Here is a 15,970-nt window from a genome sequence, read left to right as displayed (position 1 = left end):
ATTTTGTTACTTGTTTTTTGGTTGTTTCTGGACATTTTTTCTGATCCTGTCACTTTTGGTCTCTCCTTTACACTCAGAGTCCCCTCTAATATTTCTTGTAGAGCTGGTTTAGTGGTCACAAACTTTTTTAGGTTTTGTTTGTCTGGGAAACTCTATCTGTCCTCCTATTCTGGATGATAGCCTTGCTGGATAGAGTATTCTTGGCTGCAGATTTTTCCCACTCAGTGCTTTGAACATATCATGCCACTCTCTTTTGGCTTGCCAAGTTTCTGGTGAGAAATCTTCAGCTTGCCTTATAGATTTCCCTTTGTAAGTTAAGGACTTCTTTGGTCTTGCTGCTTTTAAGAATTTTTCTTTATCACTGTATTTTCCAAATTTAATTACAGTATGTCTTGGTGTTGGTCTTCTTTTGTTGATTTTGTTGGGAGTTCTCTGCCTCTGAATCTGGATGTCCGTGTCCTTCCCCAGATTAGGGAAGTATTCTGCCATTATTTTTTGACATAAATTTTCTGCCCCTTTTACTCTTTCTGAGACTCCTGTAACATGAATGTTATTATGTTTGATGGAGTCACTGATTTCCTTAAGTCTATCCTCGTGTTGCTTAATTTTTCTTTCACTCTTTTGTTCAACTTCATTGTTTTCCATTATTTTGTCCTCTAGGCCCCTCACTAATCAATTTCTCCACTTCTTCCAGCCTGCTGTTCATTGCATTGAGCCTGTTTCCAATCTTGCTTATTGTATTCTTCATCTCTGGAGTCTTTTATCTCTGTTTTAAGGGTTTCACTCATGTCTTCTTTTCTCAAGCCCAGTGAGTATCCTTATGATTATTACTTTAAATTCTCCATTAGTCATGTTTCTTATATGTTTCACTTAGATCTCTGCCTGTGGCCTTATCTTGTTCTTTCTTCTTTTTTTTTTTTAAGATTTTTTAAGATTTTTAAGATTTTTTTTTAAGATTTTATTTATTTGACAGGGAGATAGAGAGAGAGAGGCAGGGAGAGGGAGAAGCAGACTCCCTGTGGAGCAGGGAGCCCAATGTGGGGCTTGATCCCAGGACCCTGGGATCACGACCTAAGCCAAAGGTAGACACTTAATTGACTGAGCCACCCAGGTGCCACTCTTGTTCTTTCTTTTGAGATAAACTCCTCCATCTTGGCATTTTGTCTAAGTCTCTGCCTTCTTCTCTGTGTTAGAAAAGCCAATTATGTTTCCTGCTCCTAAAAGTAATGGCCTTATGAAGAAGAGGTCATGGAGTGCCCAGAGCCTGGTGCTTTAGGGAGTGTCTCTGGTGTGTGCTGTGTGTGCTCTGCTGTTGTGTTTTGACTGTTCTATCTTTCATGCCAGTCATCTGCAGAGACTCCTTGCCAGCAGCAGGCAATATTTGGTTCCTGGCCTGAATGTGGTGAGTTTTAACTAGGTGTGCTCTTGTCTGCTTGTGAAATGAGACCTGACAGACTCCACCAGAACTGAGGCCCTGCAGAACTACCTGGTCAAGAGACATGGTGTAAGCAGGTGTTTGTGCTGGTCTTCTGGAGAAAGGGGCCCACCATGCTGGGACTGATGCAAGCTTGACTGATCCACAGCAGCATAGGGGTGGGTAGGGAGGTGTGTGTGTGTGTGTGTGTGTGTGTGTGTGTGTGTGTATGTGTTGGGGGAGGTTGGTGTAAGCAAGTTAGGCAGCCAGTGTCTGGGCTGAGCTGCTTCCCTCAGGTGGTTCTGTGTTTATGCTGAGGGGTGGGGGACAGAAATGGCACCAGCCAGTTCCTTTGTTCCTAGAGAGATGACTCCCTGAATGCTGCCTCTAGAATAGCAAATAATCTCCCCACTGTGTGCCGCAGGCATTTTTCAGATCACTATTTCCACACTCTCTGCCCCCAGGTTATTTGCCTGCCTTTTCTCCGGGAGCAGGACCGTGCCCTTTGAGAAAAGCTAAGCCAAAAATGTGTTCTTTGATTCAACAGGGAAGCTCTGCAGCAGAGAATGTATCACAGAGCTGGGTCACCTTTAAACCAAGGGTCCCCATGTTAGTCATTGGCTGAGGTTTGTGGAGGTGGTATGAGGTGGATGCTGCTCCTTTTTGACAAAAGGTGATTCTCCAACATTCATGGAAGCTTGACTTCTGGGCCAGGCACCATTAGCATTCACTACCACTGATAATGTGTTTGTAGTAGAGATGTTGCCAAGTCTGTGGTGTTCAGATGGCTCACTTTGAGATCCCAATAACCAGGGAATTCATGAGGGTCCTTGATGGAAATAAAGAGAGAAGAAATGCATATGGGCATTTTAATTTTGCCCAGTCAGTGAAGAGCTGATTTCCATGGTTGTGTCTAGGTAACACCAATCAATTTAGTTCCAGGGTTTCTCAGCTTCTGCACTATTGACATTTTGGGCTGGATAAGTCTTCATTGTAGGGGGCTCTCCCGTATACCAAGGGATATTTAGCAGCATCCCTAGCCTCTACCCACTAGATGCCAGTAGCGTCTCCTCCCAAAGTTATGATAACCAAAAATGTCTTTAGTCATTGTCTTATATCGCCAGGAAGGGAAGCAGATGAGTGCAAAATCATTCCTTGTTGAGAACCACTGAGTTAGACTCTTTGATCCAACATTATATAGTGTGTTGCAGTGTACATGAGGTAGCTAGAGGAACTAAAGGCAGCTATTTCATTGCAGACTAAGTGATTTAAACACTCTTAACATCAGACTCTTGAATCAGAAAGAGACCTATGTATTTGAGGGGAAAGATAGGGTAAGATTGGACTTTCAGGGGCTTAATAAATAAATAGTAAGGTTCTTAACCTCTTACTGCCTCAATTTCTTCACTTATTACGTGGCAGATAATTCTAATAGGGCTATTATAAGGATCAAATGAGTTAACATGTTATAATGTGCTTAGGTAAGAGTCTGGCACATATTAAGTGCTCAGTAAATGCTTGCTGTTGGTATTGACAGTAAAGGGAGTGGCTTCAACCATTGGTCATCTGTTTCATGATCTCAGGCATTCAACCCCATCACCTCTTGGCCTGAGGGTCCTTGCCTTAAAAGGATCTGGTAGGTAGCAAAGATACCAATGGTAAGTCTTACCTCATTGCCAGGACTCAGTCGTTTGTGGTGTCACCTACAACTGCCCCATATCAGTCCATCAGAATCATGTCCTTGTTCTCACTGCTCCATCTTCTTTTTTTATCATCATTATTGTTAATCACCATACATTACATCATTAGTTTTTAATGTAGTGTTCCATGATTCATTGTTTGTGTATAACACCCAGTGCTCCATGCAGAACGTGCCCTCTTTAATACCTATCACCAGGCTAACCCATCCTCCTACCCCCCTCCCCTCTAGAACCCTCAGTTTGTTTTTCAGAGTCCATCATCTCTCATGGTTCATCTCCCCCTCCGATTTCCCCCCCTTCATTCTTCCCCTCCTGCTATCTTCTTTTTTTTTTTTAACATATAATGTATTGTTTGTTTCAGAGGTACAGATCTGTGATTCATCAGTCTTACACAATTCACAGTGCTCACCATAGCACATACCCTCCCCAATGTCTATCACCCAGCCACCCCATCCCTCCCACCCCCACCACTCCAGCAACCCTCAGTTTGTTTCCTGAGATTAAGAATTCCTCATATCAGTGAGGTCATATGATACGTGTCTTTCTCTGATTGACTTATTTTGCTCAGGGTAACACCCTCCAGTTCCATCCATGTCATTGCAAATGGCAAGATCTCATTCCTTTTGATGGCTGCATAATATTCCATTGTGTATATATACCACATCTTGTTTATCCATTCATCTGTCGATGGACATCTTGGCTCTTTCCACAGTTTGGCTATTATGGACATTGCTGCTATAAACATTGGGGTGCACGTACCCCTTCGGATCCCTACATTTGTATCTTTGGGGTAAATACCCAGTTACTGCTCATCTTCTTAAGACAGTTTCATCAAATTGTGGGGGAGGCCTCTCTCTCCTTCTCTATCCCTGTCTTATTCTCTGTCTCCCTCTCTTCTCTCTGTCTCTTCTGTTTCTCTCCCTCTCTCTCTCTCCTTTTCCCCCACCAACCCCTTTACTTTTACTATAATTTTTAGACCAGTTAAAGATCCGAGGGCCTAATTATCATTGCCTCCACTGCTTTTGCTTATTTTAGGAAGATACTTCTGTTGCCAGGTCAAGATGACCAGTACAAAGTTATCTTGAACTGACTTACTCAAAAGTTTATTCTAAATCAGTGCATATTTCTTATGACTCATGTATATTCCTTTGCTAAAGACAGTATAACATTAATGAGAAAAAAATACCCATTATACAAGGCCCAGCTGAAGAACTGAGTTGGTATTATGAACTATTGTTACCATCCCACAGGACAAAATAATCTGAAAAACTTCCTAGTGGTCTAAACTGAACTTGTCTGATATAAAACACATTTTGCATTGTCATCACTTACTATGTACCAAATGTAGGCATTGCATTGTTGCACCTCTGAACGGAGCTGAAGTCCTTTATTTATGCTGTTATTTTTGTGTCTTTTGTTTTTACTACATGTTATTTTAAATTGCTGAAGATTACTCAAAGTATATATACTGGGGATTTGGCACTACTTATTCATTAATGAGGTGGAGAAATTTCAAAGTTTTGAAGCAGTCCAGAGAACTATAAATCCATGGTCTCCTGCCTGTAATCCTTGCAGGTGGAAACTTTGAAAAAGATGAATTATAAGCTGAATTTTATTAACCAAGCCTGATATACTTTGGTTGCGAAAGTGATGATGCAGCACTGTCCCTTGAGGCAGAGACCAAGGTTTAACTCACTTCCTGTTGTGTTTTAGGCGTATTTTAAGAGCAGTTGTTAGTGTCTGATGCCTCCTTTTCCAGATGGATTGATTCTTTATTCATTCATCAAATATCTAATGATTATCTGCTCTTATTGTGGGAATAGAGGCATTAAATAAACAAATATGTCAGATGTGATAAGTACTATGGAGAAAATATGCAGGAATACTGGAGGGGTCACTATTTCATTCCAGAAGTTCAGAGAAAGTCTCTAAAACGGGGAGCTAATAAGCACAGAGAAATTGGAATTTGCATTCCTAAACCCTACACTTTAAGGCAGTTTAGAGTTTTCCACTGTTTTACTTTTGTCTTGCATTTTTGCTTGTGTGGGCAGAGATGAGGTTAGGAAGACTAAGTAGAACAACTGAATAGGGAGGTGATACTACAGGAGGGGGAACCAGCTGGTTTGGCTGGGGGAAGGGTGGGGGAGGAATGTGGTGTTTTGCATCTAAATGACTTCTTCCAGGGCACAGAGCAGGGACAAATCAAATGCTTGAGCAGTCTCTCTTTGGGGAGATCTGACCTGTTGCAAACCCCCTCCTTAACTTGTTCTTTGCCATTCATCAGTTTAGCTGTCACCTCTGTTGGTGCAACCTCTTTTGAGTTCTTCCACGCTTTTGTCTGTACTTACACCAAAGTTTCTTCTTTTCATGTCTTCCCTACTGTTTCTAACTGCTTAGAGTAAGGGTTCTGCATGAGGATAAGCCATTCTGTGTCTTCCAAGAATGAAGTGTTCAATATAGAAGCTTACACCACTGCTGAAAAGGCTACTGAGTGAAGGGTAGGGAAGCCACCTCCAACTTCTTCCTGAAATACCATAGGGGTGGGTCCCAGGAGCTGGCCTGGAAGCCACTATAGGGATCTCAAGAATGTCTGACTATGGCACAGATGATTCTCAAAAAACTTACTGAAGCTGTCTTTAACTTACACTGATAACTTATACAACTGTCTCTAACTGCTTACCTGGGATGGAAAAATAGTTTCTTCTTTTCCATCTTCCAGATTTCACCTAGGCATCACTCATCTTTTCACAGGAAAGGGGATTCTGGAAAATGTAGTCCTAGATTTTTTTCAGCGATAGGGAGGAGGCCTTAGGAAGGGGCAGAGATGCCAAGCTGACAAAAAACGTTATAGGCAGCCATCAGCCCTACTCCTATCAGGATTGACTAAGCCACCTGTCCTTTCACTTAGGGCTATGCCAGCCCCCTCTCTGTCACATCCAAATGGTTTTACAGTTGTAAGTCATAAACCTTAATACCACCCCCATCAAGATGGTGGTGGGATAGCCCTTCCTGGTGTTTCACATGGGCATGGCTGGGTGAATTGTCCACAATCACAGTGCCTTCTCCACACCCACACCCTTGTTTTGATGCTAACACCAAATAGTTCTCTTTGTTCAAAGCAGAGCTGAATTCATTGAGGCCAAATCTTTAATTTGAGGAATAGTAACTCACAGCCTGCATAAAGAGACATCCATGTATTTGTGATGCAGAGGAAAGGGAAAGAACAAAGGAAAGACAAGCTGAAAACTCCTTCTCCCACAACTGCCCACAGGAGGAATAAAAGAGGAAGGTCCTCTCCACCACTTCCAACTCTTGTGGTGTTAGCGTATTGATCATCATGCACATGTGTATTGAGTGTCTGTCATATTCCAGGCACTGTGCCAGGCAGTGGATAATCAAAAATAAAGTGTTTTAGTTACCTATTATTGTATAACAACTCCAGAACTGGTAGCTTAAAATAGCACTCATTTATTTTACTCTCAAATCTGCAATTGGGCAGGGCCAGCAGGAACAGCTTTTCTCTGTATCAGTATCAGCTAGAGCAGCTCTTTCTAGGGGTCTGGCAGACCCCTTTTCAAGATGGCTGATTCACAGAGCTGGAAAGTCAGTGCTGGCTGTTAGCCGAGAGCTCAACCTGGCCTGTGGGCTGTGGGCCTTGATTCCTTTCCATGTAATCTCTCCACAGGCTTTTCTGAGTCTCCTCTTCTTCAGACTTCCCTGTCATATGGTGGGTTGGTTCCAAGGGAACAAGGCAGAAGTGCATTTTTATGACCTAGATAGAGAAGCATTTCTTCTACTATATCCCATTGGCAGAGGGGAGGATCAAAGGGAAGGGACAGATTCTACCTTTTGATGAAGAGTGGAAATGTTCTGGAAGATGTGTAGAATGAAAGCTATTGTCAGGGCCATCCTTGGAAAATACAACCTGCCATAATATGCTCAGTGTGTTGAGGAACTTGTTGGCTAGCTATGAAACAGATGATTGGTATACAGCCTGAAAAGTTTCTGTGAAAGCACTAAGGAAACTTCAAACCCTGTCCAGAGGTTTCAAGAAGGCTCAAGGAAGTGACCTGGGATGAACAGATGAATAGGTATTACTGAGCAGGAAAGTAGAGGGCGTGGCATTCCAGAAAGGGAACAGTATGAGCAAAGGCATAACTTTTGATTGAGGCCTCAGGGCTCCTCTGTGCATCTCTGTTTCCCCATTTAATTAGTTCACGGAAATCCCATGAGGACTGCAAGGGCTTCCCTACAGAGCCTAGCATAGTGCCTGGATCATCATTTCATCTTGACTGTCACATTGTTTATGCTCATTCAGCAATTTCCCATGAATATAATTCATGTCAGATATAATTGTTTTCCTAGGCCTTAATGACTGGACTGATACTAGCCAGATATACATTTTTTAGTTATTTTTTAAAAAGATTTTATTTGAGAGAGAGAGTAGAGAGAGCACGAACAGGGGTGAGGGGCAGAGGGAGAGGGAGAAGCAGACTTGCAGGGCCTGATCCCAGGACCCTGAGATCATAATCTGAGCCAAAGACAGACGGTTAACCAACTGAGCGACCCAGGCGCCCCTAGTTATTTTTTTTTAAGTGGTCTAACCTAGTGTCATTTAGCTTTTTTGCAACCAAATCCATCCCATTTTGCTTCTATTTAAATAGAGTCATCTCATTTCTGGATTTCTTTCAGGCCAAGAGTTTTAATAAACCAATGGTGTCAGCTATTACCTGCAAACTTAACCAAGATTGTGATGGTCTTACAAGAAAGTGATGTTTGTTGCTCACTAGAGTTCTTTTTTTTCCACCTCTGTTCTCCATTCTGACTTTTTTTACATGTGTTGAAATTAAAAAGAGCTTTATGGAAGGCTGGGAGTAGAGCAGGCAGAAGAATGAAACTGTACTACCCGCTGTTTCCCTTGACCTTAGCAGTCCAGCAGGCAGGAAAGAAAATTACACATGGTGAGACCTCATGTCTATTAGTGTTTCAAAAATGCATTATGTCTCCTCTTGGGGCCTCTTCTCCTCCACTGTCTATAGCTTCCTTGGTTTAGCCAGGATATTATTTTGGAGTGCAGAGCAGTAAATCACGTTAGCATTCATTTGAGGCTGCCTTGATTCAGCTTTTCAAACTAATAAGTGCCTGTGGGTCTTCTGAAATCTAGTTCTCATTCGGCAACTCATGGATAACACTGTATACATTATGTTTGAGGCATCCACTGTTACTTCTGATGGCTGGAAGGGATCTCCCGCCCTGCAGTTGTACTAACTCTAGTAGAATGAAAAAACAACTACTAATCTTGATTCATTATGTCATACAGCACTCTATTTGGCTGGCAAAACAAAGAAAAGCAATCAGCAAGTCAGTACTGAATTTTAATTTGTGATTTTCCTTTTTTTTTTAAATTCTGTTTATACTTAGTGAACGTGTACCTTTATCTCCCTTTAAAATGAAGTCTCTTGGGGTGCCTGGGTGGCTAAGTTGGTTGGATGTCCAACTCTTGACTTTGGCTCAGGTATGATCTCTCAGGGTTGTGAGATCAAGCCCACACTGGGCTCTGTGATCAGTGGGGAGTCTGCTTGAAATTCTCTTTATCCCTCTCCCTCCCCCCTCTAAAATAAATAAATAAATCTTTTTTAAAAAATGAAGTCTTTTTAGGGAAAGAGAGGTCTAAATAAACCCTTAAATATTTGGAGCTAAAACTTGCTTTGAATTGATTTAAATGTTCTAAAATGTCACTGGGAAGTACATCAAATATGATAATGAGCCTGTTGATTAATTGTCCCAACCATGTTTTTAGCCATCATTTCATCACCATCATCAACATCAGTAAACAAAACAAAGGAACCCTATCCTCATGATGCTTACATTCTAATGAAGGAGACAGTGAACAATAAACAGAATAAATAAGAAAATAGCAGAGTATATTAGAAGGTGGCAAGTGATATGGCAAGGGGAAGAGTAGAACAGGATATGAGAGTACTGGGGGTGAAGGAACTCTGATTTTAAATAGGGTATTGAGTAGGGGGCTCATTGAAGGTGACATCTGACCAGAGACTAAATAGATGAGGGAGTTGGCCACCTGTTATTCCACATTTTCTTCTCACCCGTCGACTGTCTCACCTTTGTACCACCACCACACACACAGGATCCACTGATAACCTTGCCTATGCTCTGATAGAGAACAGAAGCAGTCGGGTGGGATCTTCTGTATCTATCCCTATCCCTGCCTTCCCTCTGTTGCTATGCATGAAGTGTCTGCCACTATCCCAGGAACCCTTCTATTAATGTGCTATATCCCCTCCCATTTCACCTTCTCGAGAACATTGCTCCTGTAACTGTCACCTCTCTCTTCTGCATTATCAGTTTTTGCTCTCTTCTCAATCATTACAAACATGTTCCTGTAACTCACATCTTTTTTTTTATTATGTTATGTTAATCACCATACATTACATCATTAGTTTTTGATGTAGTGTTCCATGATTCATTGTTTGCGTATAACACCCAGTGCTCCATTCAATACGTGCCGTCTTTAATACCTATCACCAGGCTAACCGATCCTCCCACCCCCCTCCCCTCTAGAACTCTGTTTGTTTTTCAGAGTCCATCGTCTCTCATGGTTCGTCTACCCCTCCAGTTTCCCCCCTTCATTCTTCCTCTCCTGCTGCTGCTTTTTTTTTTTAACATATATGGTATTATTTGTTTCAGAGGTACAGATCTGTGATTCAACAGTCTTGCACAATTCACAGTGCTCACCATAGCACATACCCTCCCCAATGTCTCTCACCCAGCCACCCCATCCCTCCCACCCCCCACCACTCCAGCAACCCTCAGTTTGTTTCCTGAGATTAAGAATTCCTCATATCAGTGAGGTCATATGATACATGTCTTTCTCTGATTGACTTACTTCGCTCAGCATAATACCCTCCAGTTCCATCCACGTCATTGCAAATGGCAAGATTTCATTCCTTTTGATGGCTGCATAATATTCCATTGTATATATATACCACATCTTCTTTATCCGTTCATCTGTCCATGGACATCTTGGCTCTTTCCATAGTTTGGCTATTGTGGATATTGCTGCTATAAACATCGGGGTGCATGTACCCCTTTGCATCCCTACATTTGTATCTTCGGGGTAAATACTCAGTAGTGCAATTGCTGGATCGTATGGTAGCTCTATTTTCAACTTTTTGAGGAACCTCCATACTGTTTTCCAGAGTGGCTACACCAGCTTGCATTTCCACCAACAGTGTAGGAGGGTTCCCCTTTCTCTGCATCCCTGCCAACATCTGTCATTTCCTGACTTGTTAATTTTAGCCATTCTGACTGGTGTGAGGTAGTATCTCATTGAGGTTTTGATTTGGATTTCCCTGATGCCGAGCGATGTTGAGCACTTTTTCATGTGTCTGTTGGCCATTTGGATGTCTTCTTTGGAAAAATGTCTGTTCATGTCTTCTGCCTATTTCTTGATTGGATCATTTGTTCTTTGGGTGTTGAGTTTAAGAAGTTCTTTATAGATTTTGGATACTAGCCCTTTATCTGATATGTCATTTGCAAATATCTTCTCCCATTCTGTCAGTTGTCTTTTGGTTTTGTTCTGTAACCCACATCTTAAAGAGAGAAATCCCTTGACCCCTATGTTCTCCTCCAATGACTGCCCCATTTTTCTTCTCCACTTCACAGAAAATCTTCCTGAAAGATTTGTCTGGTATCACTGTCTCTGCTTTCTCACCTACCATTTGCCTTTCAAACTACTCAGGCTGAGCTTTCTCCTTCATTCAACAGAAACAGCTTTCATAAGGGTCGGCCATTACCGAAATCCAGCAGTCATGTCATCTCTGTTATCTTACTGACATTGTCAGCAGCATCGCTGCTCACAGTTTGTTGTTTGCACCTTGAAAAATGTTCACTTGGCTCTGGAGCATGTCATGCCCTCCTAGCTTTCTCCCTTCTTCATTGGCCATTTCTCAGTCTCCCTTGCTTGCCTACTCTTCTGTTTGATCTCCAAAATAATGGAGTATCCTCAGTCTTGTTTCTGGGTTCCCTTTCCTGCTAGATCTCCTTGTGATCTCATGAAGTTCCATGCGTATCTTTATATAACTTCCCATGTCACTCAAGGCTTTGTCATCTCGGAGGCTTAAGGCAACAGGGTTTAGTTCTTGATGTCAGGATAATAGGGGAGGGGGAAGGAGACTACTCTTTTAGTTACCAGGGAAGTTTCACCCAGACACCTCCTTCTGTAGCAGGGAAAGATGAATCACACAGCAGTCTTCAAGGTTCTGCTCACAGCTCAATAGCCAGAGCTCATGATATGGTTCCAGCCTACCACAGTGGACCAGAAAACTCAGAAGACCATTTTCCCTGAAGGAGAAGAGAACTCAATGTCAGGGACACATTAATGGAACCCACACAACATGGTTTCAAATGCATTATCTAATATATATTAACATTTATATTATCTAATATTTAATCTATTTAATATTTATATATTATATAATACCTAATATATATCTGTATATTTATATCTATGTCAATAGATAGATATCTTAGTGCTATAAAATAAGCAAAGGAGATACATGGGTTCCTTACTGGCATAATGCTGATATGAGTTAGGTATAACCTATCAGGTACATTTCTTTGTTATCAAAACTCAGTGAGCCCCATTCTTTTTTTTTTTTTTTAAAGATTTTATTTATTTATTTGACAGAGACAGAGATAGCGAGAGCGGGAACACAAGCAGCGGGGGTGGGAGAGGGAGAAGCAGGCTCCCCCCCGAGGAGGGAGCCCGATGTGGGACTCGATCCCAGGACCCTGGGATCATGACCCGAGCCGAAGGCAGACGCTTAACGACTGAGCCACCCAGGCGCCCCAGTGAGCCCCATTCTTGACAACCTTTTCATAACCTTTAGGAAAAAACACTTTGTAACCTATACAGCTATGTGCCCTATTATTGCATTCTCCAATTTTGATCAGCATTTCCACCAAAAGATAAATAGAACAGGCCTAGGAAGGATGTCCTAACCTTTCCAAGCTCATTAGAAGGTATTTCCAAAGTTAAATTGCTTCTTCACTGGCACCAGCCACCCTGTGCATCTGTCTTTTCTGGGTCGTGCTTATTTTATAGCTGTCAATCACTGTAATTTAGTAAGGGCATAATGACACATGGGTTATTCGTATGTTAGTTATCAGTGGGTTGATCATTTATGATAATATAAAGCATAATAGTGATATAGATGTCTCCATGTTCAACTTATTTAATATGCTACCTTGAAGGAATAGGGAGATGTTATGATGATCTGTAACAAGTGAAAGGACTTTTCAGGTTATGTAGATCAGAAATGACATTCCTTACTTCCGAGGAGAGATTTAGTGCTACACAGAGGGACCATCCACAAAGGAAGCATTTTCACTCCTATCCTCCCATAGGACATTAAACCAACTTCTGTTCATATCCATCACATTATTTATAGTTAGTATAATAATGGCTCTGCTAAAATGTTAGTTCCCTGAGATGCAGGAACAGGTCTTAGCTTTCTCTATATCCCCAGGGCCCAATATAGTGCTTGGGATGTAGTTAAGATTACCTTTAATAATGTTGTTTGTTTGAATGACTTTTTCCCCCCACTATAGTGATATAACACTTTTTAAATTTTTTTTTTATTTTTTTAAAGATTTTATTTATTTATTCATGAGAGACAGAGAGAAACAGGGGGAGAAGCAGGCTCCCAAGGAGCGGGAAGCCCGATGCGGGACTCGATCCCAGGACCCTGGGATCATGACCTGAGCCGAAGGCAGACGCTTAACCATCTGAGCCACCCAGGCGCCCAACACTTTTTTTTATTATGTTATGTTAATCACCATACATTACATCATTAGTGTTTGATGTAGTGTTCCATGACTCATTGATTGCGTATAATACCCAGTGCTCCATGCAGAACATGCCCTCTTTAATACCCATCAGCAGGCTAACCCATCCCCTCACCCCCCTCCCCTCTAGAACCCTCAGTTTGTTTCTCAGACTCCATAGTCTCTCATGGTTCGTCTCCCCCTCCGATTTCCCCCCCTTCATTTTTCCCTTCCTACTATCTTCTTCTTCTTCTTCTTCTTTTTTTTTTTTTTAACATATAACGTATTATTTGTTTCAGAGGTACAGGTCTGTGATTCAACAGTCTTACACAATTCACAGCGCTCACCATAGCACATGCTCTCCCCAGCTTTATGATTCATTATGTTGTGAGGAAGAAAAGACATTTGTTTTATACGCTAGATTTACTGTGATCCTAAGTAGGTGATGGAGGAAGGCTATTCTATACCAGTGTGTATTAATTAGCACTACTCATCAGATATAATCCCTCTTCCTGATGGTCTTATAGACAAATGGATCCGTATGACTATTTCTGTCCAATGGGATGGGCACAGAAGTGGCATGAGTCCTTATGAGACCCTTTGGGATCTTCCTTCCTGCTGGCACAGTGACCCATCATCATGAATCACTGAATTACTAAAGTGAACTGACCTGCAAAGGACAGGTAGCAAAAAAAAAGAAATCAACCTTTGTCATTGCACACCAGCCAATAAAATTTATGTGATTTTAAATTTTCTAATAGTCACAGGTCAAAAGTAAAAAAAAAAAAAAAGATCAAATCAATTTTAATAGTTTTATTTAATCCAATAGATGAAATTATTTAAACATGTAGTCAATATAGAAATTAGGTATTTTACATTCTTTATTTCAGGTATTTTAAGTCTTCAGAATTTAGTGTATTTTCTACAGCTAGCATATCTCAATTTGGACTAGCTATATTTTAAGTGCTCAGTAGCCACACATGGCCAGTAGCTACCATATTGACAATATAGCTCTACCATTTTAAGTCACTGATATTTGGGGTTATTTGTTGTTGTAGCATAACTTAGTCCATCTTGAATGATAGACCAGACATTGATTTTCTTCAGATAACCTGATGTGAAGTAAGTTTCCTAAGCTTGATGTAGGAATCACCAGGGTTGATACAGAGTAACCAAAAGTAGGTTGCCTTGGTGTTCACTTAAGGGCAATAGAAGGAACCTTTGATGAACTGTGTGAAGATTTCTGTTTAGCTCCTTACCACTGGATCTGTCCTGATTGTGACCTAGAGGAGTGTTTACTTGAGCTCCTCATACATTTAAGCCATTTTGAAACCTTTGTGGTAGCAAGAAGATGAATTTTTTTCTAATAGGGTTTTAACAAAGTAATCAACAACATGAAAAAGCTATTCATAGTCTAGACTCCAAGATGTTCATAAATTAATTTAGGGAACATTCATTCTCAATGTCTGTGTGCTTAGTAACATACTGGGTGTTGGGAATACAGCTATGGAGAAGCTGAACAGTCTCCTAGAGACAACAGTGTAATACATAATTACAGAATTAACTCATTGAAATGTGACCTGTATTAGTTTTATATTGCTACATAAGAGATTACCTCAAACTTAAGAGGCTTAAAATAACCTATGTTTATGATTTCATAGTTTCTGCAGGTGTCAGGATTCCAGGTATAATTCAACAGGGTCTTTTGATCAGGATCCCACAACACTACCATCAGGTGTCAGCCAGCCTGCGTTCCTTTCTGGAGCTTAAGCTTCACTCACATGGTTTTTAGCAGAATTTAGTTTCTAGAGGTTGTAGGACCAACACCCCCATTTTCTTACTGGCTGCCAACCAGGAACTGCTCTCAGCTCCTAGAACCACTCGTGATTCCTCACCATCATAGACCCTCTTACAATACAGTAGCTCACTTCCTTAAAACCAGCAGCGGAATCTCTCTGATCTCAAGGCTCTCTTTTGAGGACTCACCTAATTAGTTAAGGTCAATCCAGGATAATCTGTACTTATGATTAACTCAGTCAGCGGATCAGTATCCTGATCCCAGAAGTGATAGCCCCTCATATTCACAGGTTCCACAAGGAGAGGAGGTTATACCAGACGAGTACAACAGGAGGGTGGGAATCTTGCGGATAATATTAAAATTCTGCCTACCAAATAACTTGAGACCTGAAAGAGCCTGGAATCTATCAGGCAGAGAAAATAGCATATGAGGAAACCCTGAGACTGTCAGGAGCTTGGTGATTTAGAAAGAAGAAGAAAGGCCCATGTGACTGGAACCTAGAGAAAGAAAGAGTGGCATGAAATAACCACTTTAGTGATTTTCCAGAGAGCCATGGGAAACCATGGATCACAATGCATTTTTAAAGATGTTTCTGATGCCAGTGAGAATACACAAGGCAAGAATGGAATTGGAAAAAAAAAAAAGAAGAAGAAGAAGAAGAATGGAATTGGAACAAGCCCGGCTAAGAGGCTGTTGCAGTCTTTGAGGAGATAGATGATGGTGGCTCAAAGGAGGATGGTGGCAGTGGAGGTGGAGAGAAGTGGGCAGATTCAAAGGCATTTTAAGAGGGAAGATCAATAAGACATGGTGAGTAATTGTATGTGGGGTAAGGAAGAAGGAGAAGTCAAAGACAACTCCTGGACTTGAGCAACTTGATGGCTGGTTTTGCCATTTCCTGAATCTGGGGGTACTCAGGAGAAGAGCAGTTTTACCAGAGAAGTGGATCCATTTTAGACACATAGAGTCTGACGTGCCAATGAGACAGCCAAGGGCAAGTATCATGGTAGTCATTGGCTAGGCTGATCTGGAACTCAGAAGAGAGGTCTGGGCCAGAGATAAGAATCTGGGAGACTTTGGATGATAGGTGACATTGAAAGCCATTGGGAAGGTATGAGATCATCCAGGGAAAACAAGTAGATGAGACTAGAGCATGAATGGACAACCCCATTTAAATGTCTGCTGAGGAGGAGTGAGCAGTTATTTCACACA

At 41.4% G+C, this 15,970-nt stretch overlaps 1 protein-coding gene across 1 annotated transcript in view; it reads left to right on the top strand.

Annotated features, from left to right (window-relative positions):
• ANO4 (anoctamin 4) overlaps positions 1-15,970 on the top strand; it is a 231,393-nt gene that overhangs the window by 52,080 nt on the left and 163,343 nt on the right. The gene's annotated exons all lie outside the window — the stretch shown is intronic.

The sequence above is a fragment of the Mirounga leonina genome, unplaced genomic scaffold, assembly GCF_011800145.1.
Source record: "Mirounga leonina isolate KUSES-001 unplaced genomic scaffold, KU_Mleo_1.0 Mir_418, whole genome shotgun sequence".
NCBI classification, from domain to species: Eukaryota; Metazoa; Chordata; class Mammalia; order Carnivora; family Phocidae; genus Mirounga; species Mirounga leonina.
The sequence above is the reverse complement of the archived record's forward strand: the minus strand, read 5'-3'. Positions and strand labels throughout refer to the sequence as shown.